At 29.7% G+C, this 10731-nt stretch overlaps 1 long non-coding RNA gene across 1 annotated transcript; it reads right to left on the reverse strand.

The window, feature by feature from the left end:
• Positions 1 to 861: 861 nt before the first annotated feature.
• LOC145803015 (uncharacterized) lies at positions 862 to 10468 on the reverse strand. Its single transcript, XR_014344991.1, has 5 exons — positions 10397 to 10468; positions 9756 to 9811; positions 5798 to 6468; positions 4673 to 4738; positions 862 to 1064 (listed from the first exon to the last, which is right to left on the reverse strand). It is a non-coding gene; the product is annotated as an uncharacterized LOC145803015 (long non-coding RNA).
• Between the last annotated feature and the right edge of the window lie 263 nt (positions 10469 to 10731).

Raw genomic sequence — 10731 nt, forward strand, 5'->3', positions numbered from 1 at the left:
CTTGTAGCATTTTCAAGCTCAGTGTGTCAAAATAGAGATCTCATGTCTCGAGCAATTTGATTACATGCCTGACACTTATTTTCTATATTTAAGCAAGCACCGCAAAAAAAAAAAAAAAAAAGGAAAAAAAATGGCAAAATAAAAGTTAAAATTTAAAAAATTGAACGTGATCACAAAATAGTGCTGCATTAGATAACATTTACCTAACTATCCATTTTTTTTCAAATAAAATGTTAGAGAGGAGTCAAATAAACAATTCCTTTTTTTTTTAATAAAATGTTAAAGAGAAGTCGAACAACTCTGACATGTCACCAAAATATTTTATAAAATTGACTCAACTTGAGAGATTGTAGGTTGCAAAACTTGGATCTCTAATCTTACCCTTCTAGCGGATGACTCGTGTCTAAAAATACTTGCCTAAAAATACCACCTAGTGAAATTGTCCATACACAAATGGTGATATAGGATAAAAAATTCCTTTAGCCTTCTAACAGTTTGACAAATTAAAATGACAAAATTAGAGTGTAAAAATCTGAAGTACCATACAACGATCAAAACAGAAAATTACTCATGCTTACGATACTCCTAAATTGAACACTACTAGCAAAACTAATTAACGGTGCCTACTTAATTAATAGCACAACTAAATATGCCATAAATAACTTGTAATACATCCAAGCTCTCTAATGAAACTATGTGGAAAAAGTTGATATCTGTCTGAAACTGCCAACTGAACCTTGAAAGATAAATAACTCAAGCACTGAAATAGCACATTATCTCATACTCTTAGCACTTGTAGCACATTCAAACTCACTATGTTAAAAAAAAGGATACAAAGTAAAACAAAAAATAAACCCAACAAAAGTAACACAATAGCCAAATTTATTAGATTGATGTAATTGAGAGTTAATTAACATTGAAAAGAGAAAACCAATTCAAAACCATCTTCTATGTGTGACCAATAGACGTTTTAGCTTAAGTGACATTGTCATATAAAGCTGCCTTGCTTTAGAACTATGTTCACCAACACTCCCTCCATGGACTTGACGCATCCTCCATCTTAGCTATGTCTATTGTCATGTGAGAAAACAAACAATAAGCTTCATTGTTCTAACTACAAAAGGACCAACAAATTAGATTAAAATAAATTTTCTAGTAATTAAGAAATCACCAAACAATAAATTATATAATCTAGTGTGTTTCTTAACAAAAACAAACCCATAGAATAAACCAATCGAAACAAAACCAAGGATAAAGTAATGATAAATTTCTTTCATGAATGGTCAAGAACAAATAAATAAAAAATCTACACCTCCCAACTTGCATTATTAAGGGAAAAAACAAAAGGTCTAGTTTAATTTTTTAATAGGAATATCTCTAAGAAAACATCAAAACCATAGATAATTAATGATATTATAATTTTCAAAAAAAAAATTCTTCGGTGCCTCCTCTTTTTACTTAGCTTTGCAAAATGCATGAAAGTCAATAAGTCATTTTGTTGGCAGCAATTCAAAGCTAAAACGGGTCTAAACTCATCTTATATGAAACTCACCTTTTACTTGTCTGATCGCATTGCGGTTTCGTTAGCTCTATAAGAATATTTTTATTCTATCTAAATAGGCTCTCACTCCATTTTCAATCTTGAAATAATTCTCGAAGATTCTGTTTTTTCAAGAAAATCAAAATAAGGATACATGCTAATCTACGCAACAAACATTTGTTGATGTTTCAAAATTCAGATTATACATTGTCACTACCCTTGAGACAAATCCATTAGAAACATGAAATTTAGATCATGACAGCCAAACTAAATTCAAAGTTACATATAAATAACCCACACAATGTGTAGGAACCATAAGTTTAAACAATGTAAATTTCAAATAAAATTGTATTCTCCTAGAAGATTAATTAATGCTTTTTGACACTGATACACAACAATATAGACAATATAGTGATAACCTATACCTAAAGGCACTCCTTAACAAAACCTAAGCAGTCGGTAGTGTATACAACTCAACATTAACTGAGGAAAAAATTGTATAAAACTCAGTAGTGTATATGTTAAAACTTAAAAAATATTTTTCAAAACCTTTAAGAGTAATTCAGCCATAAATATTTTATTAGCATCGTTCTTTCAACACCAAAAAAAAATTTAAATAAATCCACATTCACCAGGGTTCCTTTCCCTTAACTCTTCCACATTCACATTCCACTCTTTCCATGTAGACTAACCAAGAATAACCCAATTGGTGAATGAAATATTGAATTGCCTTTTTTTGGCATTTTAGAAGTTGTTTCTAGTGTAAAAGTTGCTTCAATTTTGTTGCCTTAAATGCAAGAGAAGTAACCAAACAACTAGTTTCAGCATTCTCATGGCAGCATTAACAGTAACAATATTATAAATCAATGGCTAATTTAATATTCCTTTCATAATCAATTAAGAAAAACTCTACAATTAGAATACAAAACAAATTCTGTATAGAATATCAAAAAAAATCCTGCACATAATATCAAATGAATTCCTATATGAAAATGAAGACAATTGGTTTAGAGATGATAATTTATTGTATTCCATAAAAATATTATTCAAAGGATGTGATCAATCTTAAAAAAAGAAAAAAAAAAAAACCTATAAACTCAAAACCAGTTAATCCATTTGCTTCAAATAAAAGAATAATGAACTTGAAATATGAATTAACTTATGTTGTTCATGTCAAAACATTTAAGTTCTATTGATTTCTAGAAGGCACACATTGCAAAGTCTAAAAGTATATAGAACATGAACTTGGCATTCATTTTCATTATAACAACCTTGTCAAAATTAGAGTGTCATAGTGTTGGTGACAGGTTTATACCCAAATCTTGCACATACCATGATGGAGAGGCTTGAATAGCAATTTCACTCACCTATAAAACTCAAAGCATTATGTGCTACTTGAAATATTTGTGTTCAACAAATGGAATTAAAGTGCAATACTCATGACATACACACGTCAAAGTAGACCAAAAAAGATAACATTCATTTGAATATTTTAACAGGCTTGGAATTGCATTCCTACTTTCTTTTAATGCTAATGCTGTGTTTGGATCATGAATTTAGATAGAGATTTGGAAAGGGAAAGGAAAATAGAGAAATAATTTAGTTTATATTCCATTTACATGTCACTAATTCTTTTCCTCTATCTTTTCAAAATCCTACCAAAATCCATGATCCAAACACACCTACGAAGATTATACAACACATCGTCCAACCAATTGGAAGAGAATCAATAGATTCCTTTTCGGGAGCGATCCATCCTAGAGATTTTCATAAATATATGTCTTTTTAAAAAAAACATAAGCATAACTATGCCAATCTTAAGCAATGTTTCTACAGGAGAGGGGAAAAAAAGAAAAAGGTCATATTAGCACCTCCACAATTCAATCCCATGGGAAATTGAAGTGCCAAAAAATGATTATTGAATAGTATTTATTAAGATATAAAGCTCATAGGCATGGCTACTATAGAAACTTTTTAAAAAAATTATAAAAAAAAAATCAGCAAAAAATCATATGCATAATGCATAAGGTAACCATTCTATTTGGAATTATACCATCGGGATTTTTATTAACCCAAGAAAGACAAATTTAGTGATGTACTTTTTGTTAATGTTAAAGTGGCAGATAACATCAAATTTTATTGCTAAGAATATAATTGAAACTACCTAATAGAATTTTCAGCTAATTCAATCAAACTTATAATTAATGTAAGCAAATTCTTGAACCCAAACAAATATTAGCTAAACACACATACATGTTCCTCGAAGAGATAGAGAGAGAAAAAGAAAGTGAGAGGACCAAACATCAATCAATTGAAGAGAAACCCATTACAAATATCTTCTGTTTATTCCCCACTACAAAAGTTTCTCTTTCTTTATCCGATTCAAATCTTGGGAAAGTAAATGCTACATATCAGCCTATTCGTTCTGTTCACAATCGAAAACCTTCCTAACATAATTCAAATTAATCCCAACCAAAGAATCCACATGATCAAAGTAATTAGAAAGTTTTATAGCAATATCCAAAAGTTCTCTTTGTTTTGGGAAGAAAGTTGGGAATGAATCTAAACAATAACAAAAATCTACATGATCAAAGTTTTTCTGCTATATACAAATCACAAAAAAAAAAAAAAAAAAACAAAAAAACAAATCACAGAGTAAAATAGAGTGAAATAGTGGATTGTGCTCCAACCAGTAATAAAACTTCAAGAGGGCTCAAACCTTACACCTCTTTGGAAACAGAGCATCCTTGGAACCCTCAAGACAATATCAGACATCCAATTAAAATCATTACTAAAAGACAATAATTCATGACTCAATCATAAAACCAGAGGCCCAATCGATACTTTATGTTGCGTGTATCAGAGACACAATCAATCCCCAGCTGTAAATGGCCTAATTGATACCCAATCCCTACCCGAAATTTTATTTTAATAAACCCAAGGTATGATAATTGCAAGAAAAGATTAAACCATTGCTTCAAAATTTATTCAACTTTTCAACTCAATAGTAAGCATGATTGATGATTAATTCGTAGACTTGTAGAGTCAAGGAAGACAACCAACCAAAAGAAATAGTTAGACAATAAGAAAGAGCAACCATTGCTTCAATAAGAATACAAATCAGATACTTACCTTAGTGTTTGGATGTGATAGGTTCTGAAGAAGTTTTACTTCTTCCTCATGCTCTCTAATGTGATCCTATTAAGCAAATTTTAAAAAAATAAAATAAAATGGAAATGCAATTCAATCAAACAAATAAAATAGTTTTGCCGATCAACCAATCCAAATATATACATAGTTATATAATACACCATAAAGGCAAACTTTCAAATACAAATTGTAAGAATCCGTAACATAAATGTAATAAAGCAATTAAACCTTTGTTTTCTCTTTTTGAAGCACTATTGATTCTAATTGTAACCTTCATTCAGACATGTACCAATGACAACAAAACAAATGCTATCAAAACTAATAATAATAACAAAATTACTAACCTGCTTGATGGCTGGAAGCTCTTTATAATCTAGCCAAATGCACTACAGGGTGTGGCTGCTTCAATAAGAATCTAATTCTCGATTTACAAATGTTGGAGCCGATGGGTGTTATTCTAATTAACGACAGGAATAAAAATTAGAATTTAGGAATAATTATTGATTGTGATGGGGGATACCCATTGAATCGTGGACTCGAAATCGCTTTAAGTGCTTCAGCCGTTAAAATCAATCACTTGTAGATCAAGCAGACCCAATAAATAAATAAAATTAATAATAATAATTTTGTTTAGAATGAGAGAGCCAACCAACGAAACACAGGTAGAAGCAATGTAACCCAACATTTCTAATATGGATTAGTCACCTGCAACAAAATCACTCGTTTAAATTCGCTTTAAAAAACCAATAGCTACGAAAAATCACATCAAAATGCATATGAGAAATCGGAAAAAATTGTAATGAAGAATAATTGCATCAAAAGAAGCTGTAACATGAAAAATCGCATCAAAATACATATGAGAAATAGGAAAATCAATAGCTATGAATTAAAAAGAATTAAACATAACTATTATGATCAACTGAATTGTATCATTCAATGGTGAAGCAAATAAATCATACAAACCTCCAAATAGAATTAAACTCAAATTTTTTAAGGGGAGCGAATAATTTTCTTTATTAAGACTAAGAGAGTCTTGTTATAAGGAAGAAGAATTTTTGAAGGCTGTAAAACCAAACAAAATTAAATTTTAAAACAATTAAAGCTTACCTTGTGTGAAGTATCCATTTTTAGATGATCATGCTCCTTTGAGTTTCCATCCCTGTGATAATGCATACCTCATTTTCTAGTTGAAGCATTATGTATAACAATTAGCAGGCAACAAAAAAAGAATCAAACTTGAAATCAATGTTAATGGGCAAATCTAACTAAAATTAAACCCAAGATTCATTAAATAAAATTAACTGTACTATTTTTTTAAACAAAGATTACAACCAAATACTTATAAAAGATACTTACCACAACTGAAAAACGAAAGAGAGAGAATGAAACTGAATTAAACATAATTAAATAGAGAAACGGAACAGTTAAAAAGAGAATGAGAAAAACATAATTAATACTCCAAATGATATAAACAGAACAGTTACATAAGGGAACTAAATTAAACAAAATAAAGATAGGTTTCCAAAAATGAGTAAATGAAAATTGATTTTAGAAACCCATTTTAATAATTGTGCTGGTTCATTTATCATTTTCATATTTTTGGAATCAAAACCATTCAGAAACACATTTAAATCTAACCCATTTTAAAAGATCATTTACATGAAGATGGGTTTCTAAAATCTAAACCATTTCAAAAAATCATTACATGAAATTCATGCCTTTTCCTCACCTCATTCCCAACACCACCTTTGCCTCAAACCAATCAATTGACCTGCCTACTAAAAAAAAAGAAAAGAAAAAGGGAATAGTTAGTTTGCATGCTTTGTAGGTGATTGATAACATGCTGGTTATTAAGTGAGGATAGAGAAAAGTAAAAAATGTAAGGAATAAAAAAGGCGAACATGATCTCTTGCTATTAGAGAGAGAAGGGAGGTTAACCAATGACCCGTACCTAAAAATAATCTCAAAACACATACAAAGTTTGAACTATCCATCACGAAAATATAATTCTCATTACTTTCACATAATTCAATATATTACTAAAACCGACATCGAAAAACTATTTGTAGTATGATGCGTTTTTGTGCTCGAAACTTTGGTACAACAATTATGCTAAATAAACACACAAAAAATGTGGATAAAAGAACAATGCATACAACAACACACCTATAAAAATAACACACATACAACAACACACATAAGAAAGAGTAAGACATGAAAGGAAGCTACCCTCCATCTGTTGAACCTCAAATATCCAAGTAGATCATTTTCAAAGAACTTTATTTTTTTAACACAAAAAATAAAATAAAATAAAATAAATACAAAGTGAATAGCTGAAACAAAAAAGGAGAAGTCATCAATCACCAAGAATTTGCCCACAACCTTTAAGAGGGCACTTCACCAACATTAAGGGTTGAAAGTGAAGCCACCTTCTTCTTCACTTATGATGAGGTACCATTATGCATAATCATCCAATTAAAAGAATAAAGCAGTTTTAAACTACTTCAAGCATAAAGTAAGTTTGTGACTAACTAATAACATAGATGGTCTACTGAATTAATTTAGTTCCAAAACCAAATAGTTGCAAAAAAGAAAAAGAAAAAGAAACGGCAATTGGCTTAAAACTGACTTTTGTTACTCTAGACCTCTTTACTGTTTTTTTTTTTTACAAATTCTTTCTAGACCTCATTAAGCCAATTTCAACATTGTTTATAGAGTCTTACAAAAAAATTGGCAAAGCTAAAAGTATAATTTTTTTTTTTTTATCACAACTTACAATCCTTACTCTGAAAGTAAAATAAAAAATGAGAGGAAAAGAAGAAGAAAGAAAGAAAGAAAGAAAGAAAGAAAGAAAGAAAGAAAAAAGAAGAAGAAGAAGAAGAAGAAGAAGAAGAAGAAGAAGAAGAAAGGAAAGAATAGGTTCAACTCCTGTAAAAAATAACAGACTATATTCACCCAATGAAACTAAAATGTATTGAGTTAAAAGTCACAGGGGTGAAGGGAAGAAAAAAAAAATTGATTCCAAACCATCCAATCAAAATTTTAATTTATTATAATCACATTTGTTTGTCACATCACATCTATTTTAAAATCAATATACAATTATGCCTACAGTGTCTAAATTTTATAAGCACTAGTAGAGTTATAGGGTGTGAAAAAAATAATAGCAAAGTGATAGGTTGTTGTTTCAAGAAAAGAAACTCAATAAATAAACTTCTAGTTCCCCAAACAAAGATCTAAAATTGTGAAGAAAAAAAGAAAGGCTCACTCATTCAATGGGTCGTTGTGCTAGTGGTCTCCATTTCTTGAAACATTCACTAATAGACCCACACAACACTTCCATTCATTGTATAACCTGAATTTTTCAAGTCTAATCAAAACAAAGTAAAACATCTTGTTTTTGAAAAACAATAAAATCAAACATAAAGGCATTGGATTGAATAAATCCTAATTGTCAAAAGTGATAGGTAGGACAAATGTTTTTTCAAGATTCAAAAACTAAGTTGCTTTGTTATATAGATTGGCTTATTTAAGTCACATTACCTCTATACATTTTTTTGGAAATAAGCCAAAAAAATTATAAGCCACATATAAACTTGACAAAACACAACCTACAGGTAACATCAAATAAAAGTTTAACAACAATACTAATATTATGAAGCATCAAGTGTTTGATAGCCTTGAATCATACTAATATTACAACTGTTGAATGAATAAATAATAAATAAAAATGCTTCAAGAACCATACCAGTTGATAAGAATTTTATTCAAGAATTATCCTGGGACTGAAAAAACTGCGATGTCAACGGTTTGAAGGTTGTTGAACCTCTTTTAAAATTAAAAAAAAAAAATACTTTTGTGACAAAATAAAAAACTCAGCATCTCACTAAAAAAAGAAAAAATAACAAAGAAAGAAAAATAAGCATTTAGGTGAGAAGAAGACATTACCAAAAAGCAAAATACATCAAAATAATCTAGTGAATGACCTGTGCCTAAAGGCACTCCCCAACCAAAATGAAGCGCAAATTATCAACATATGATATGTCCTTAAACTCACTGTTAGCCTCACGCTCCATTTTTAATCGTCAAACAATCCTCAAAGATTCAATTTTCCCAGGAACATCAAATTAAGGATATTAATGCAACAAAGTTCACTCTAAATGGTTAACAACAACATAGTCCAAAACAAAGGCTAAAAAAAAAATAAAAGAAAGAAAAAATGAAAAGAAAAGCAAGAAGACAAATACAAATCTGAATAAAGGAGCTCTCATATGATCTAAACAATAATGCTAGGAACACAGATGTATAAAAACAAACCCAAAATAGAATTGTAAACAAACACCAAATCAAAATCAAATTAGAAAACAAAGGCACCTAAGGATCTCATCACAGCTTGAGTTGAAGATAGAAATGTTTTTAGAGATCTATTAGTTGGCATAATGGGAAAACAAAAAAACCAAAAAAGGAAAAGCACATTATGTAATGAAAAAGGCACAAAAATAGTGAAAGCAAAAATTAGAAAACCTAGACAACAAAAATTAGACTTTGATGAGGCAATGGCTAGGAGGAAGGGGCAAAGTTGAGGAGGGGTTGAGAGATATCTAGAATCTGAGATGGTGAAATGTCAAAATATAGACCATTGGATTAAATTAATCTAGACCATCCAAATTGCCACATAGAACAAATAAATTTTTAAAATCAGTCTTGGAAATGGACCGTGGATGAAAGGGAGAAGCAATCCTAGCCATTGTATCAAATACTACCCTTCCTTGTTACATAGAATTTTCCCTAAAACTAAATATTTTGTTTTTTTCAAATTTATTCCCCCATCGCATTGCCACCACGTTCTTTGTCTTTCCCTCCCTTCCGCACACCCTCTCTGCCTCACCAACAACTTACCAAATCCATAAAGGTAGAAATTCAATAAAAACAAAGTAAACCAGCTAATGTGCTGAAGAAATTTAAAAGCGCATCAACTAATAAAAAATAAAAAACATCAAAATCAACAACCAACAAAAATAATGATTGATTAAGCATAATATGAAAAGTAGATGTCAATAAATACCTTCAATTATTTGGATGATCTCGTGAAAGCATAATGAGAATTACTTCAATTATTTCCTGCAGAATAACACAAAAGATCATAAAGAGGGGATTCCATTCTAGAAAACCATGCACAACAGATTATAAATGTGAAAATGCAAAGAAATAAAATGTATTGCTAATTACTAAGAAGTTGTCATTTAAATGTGCAAGAAATACTGTGAAATAGGCTTGGGAATTATTGACCGAAATAACAAAAAGTGTAGTTAGGAAATAAACAACAGTACAAGAGTTACTAAAATGATTGTGATTCACTTCAGCCATATTCTTGTTATAATGCTTTTAAAATTACATTAACCTCAAATTTACAAACAGATTTCATGAATATCAAATGATAAAAAAATATACATAGGAAAAAAATAATAATGAATCACATAAAAAAATATTCTTACAAATAGTCATTATATTAGAAACCTTGAAAATTGTTGACCTTTAGCAAGAAGAAATCAAATTTCAAAAATAGATTTAGAAAAAATCCACAAAATCATGAATCACATAAAAAATATTCTTACAGATAGTGATTATATTAGAAATACCAAAAATTGTTAATCTCTAAGCAAGAAGAAATCAAATTTCAGAAATTGATTTAGAAAAAATCCATACCTAATTTTCATACCTTTGACATAGCTTTACCATTCTATGACCGAAGAACCAAGGGACATTACAAATTCTCCTATAATACAAATTAAATAAGAAAATAGATAAAAAAATTATATCAGTAATAGGAATGGTTACAAAAAAATACAAACAGATTTCATAAACCATGTAAAAATATTCAAAATTATACAAACAATGATACTACAAAAAACAAAAATTGTCTCAGATTCTTCCTTTGTTGAACACCCTTTGTTAAACACCCAATTCAAAAACACCATTGTTCCCCTTTTACAGTGGCTCCATTCGATGGATTTGGATTTGGAGGGTTCGCAGATCTGACT

This window comes from Camellia sinensis, chromosome 11 (genome assembly GCF_055761805.1).
Source record: "Camellia sinensis isolate YWXY chromosome 11, ASM5576180v1, whole genome shotgun sequence".
Lineage (NCBI taxonomy): Eukaryota > Viridiplantae > Streptophyta > Magnoliopsida > Ericales > Theaceae > Camellia > Camellia sinensis.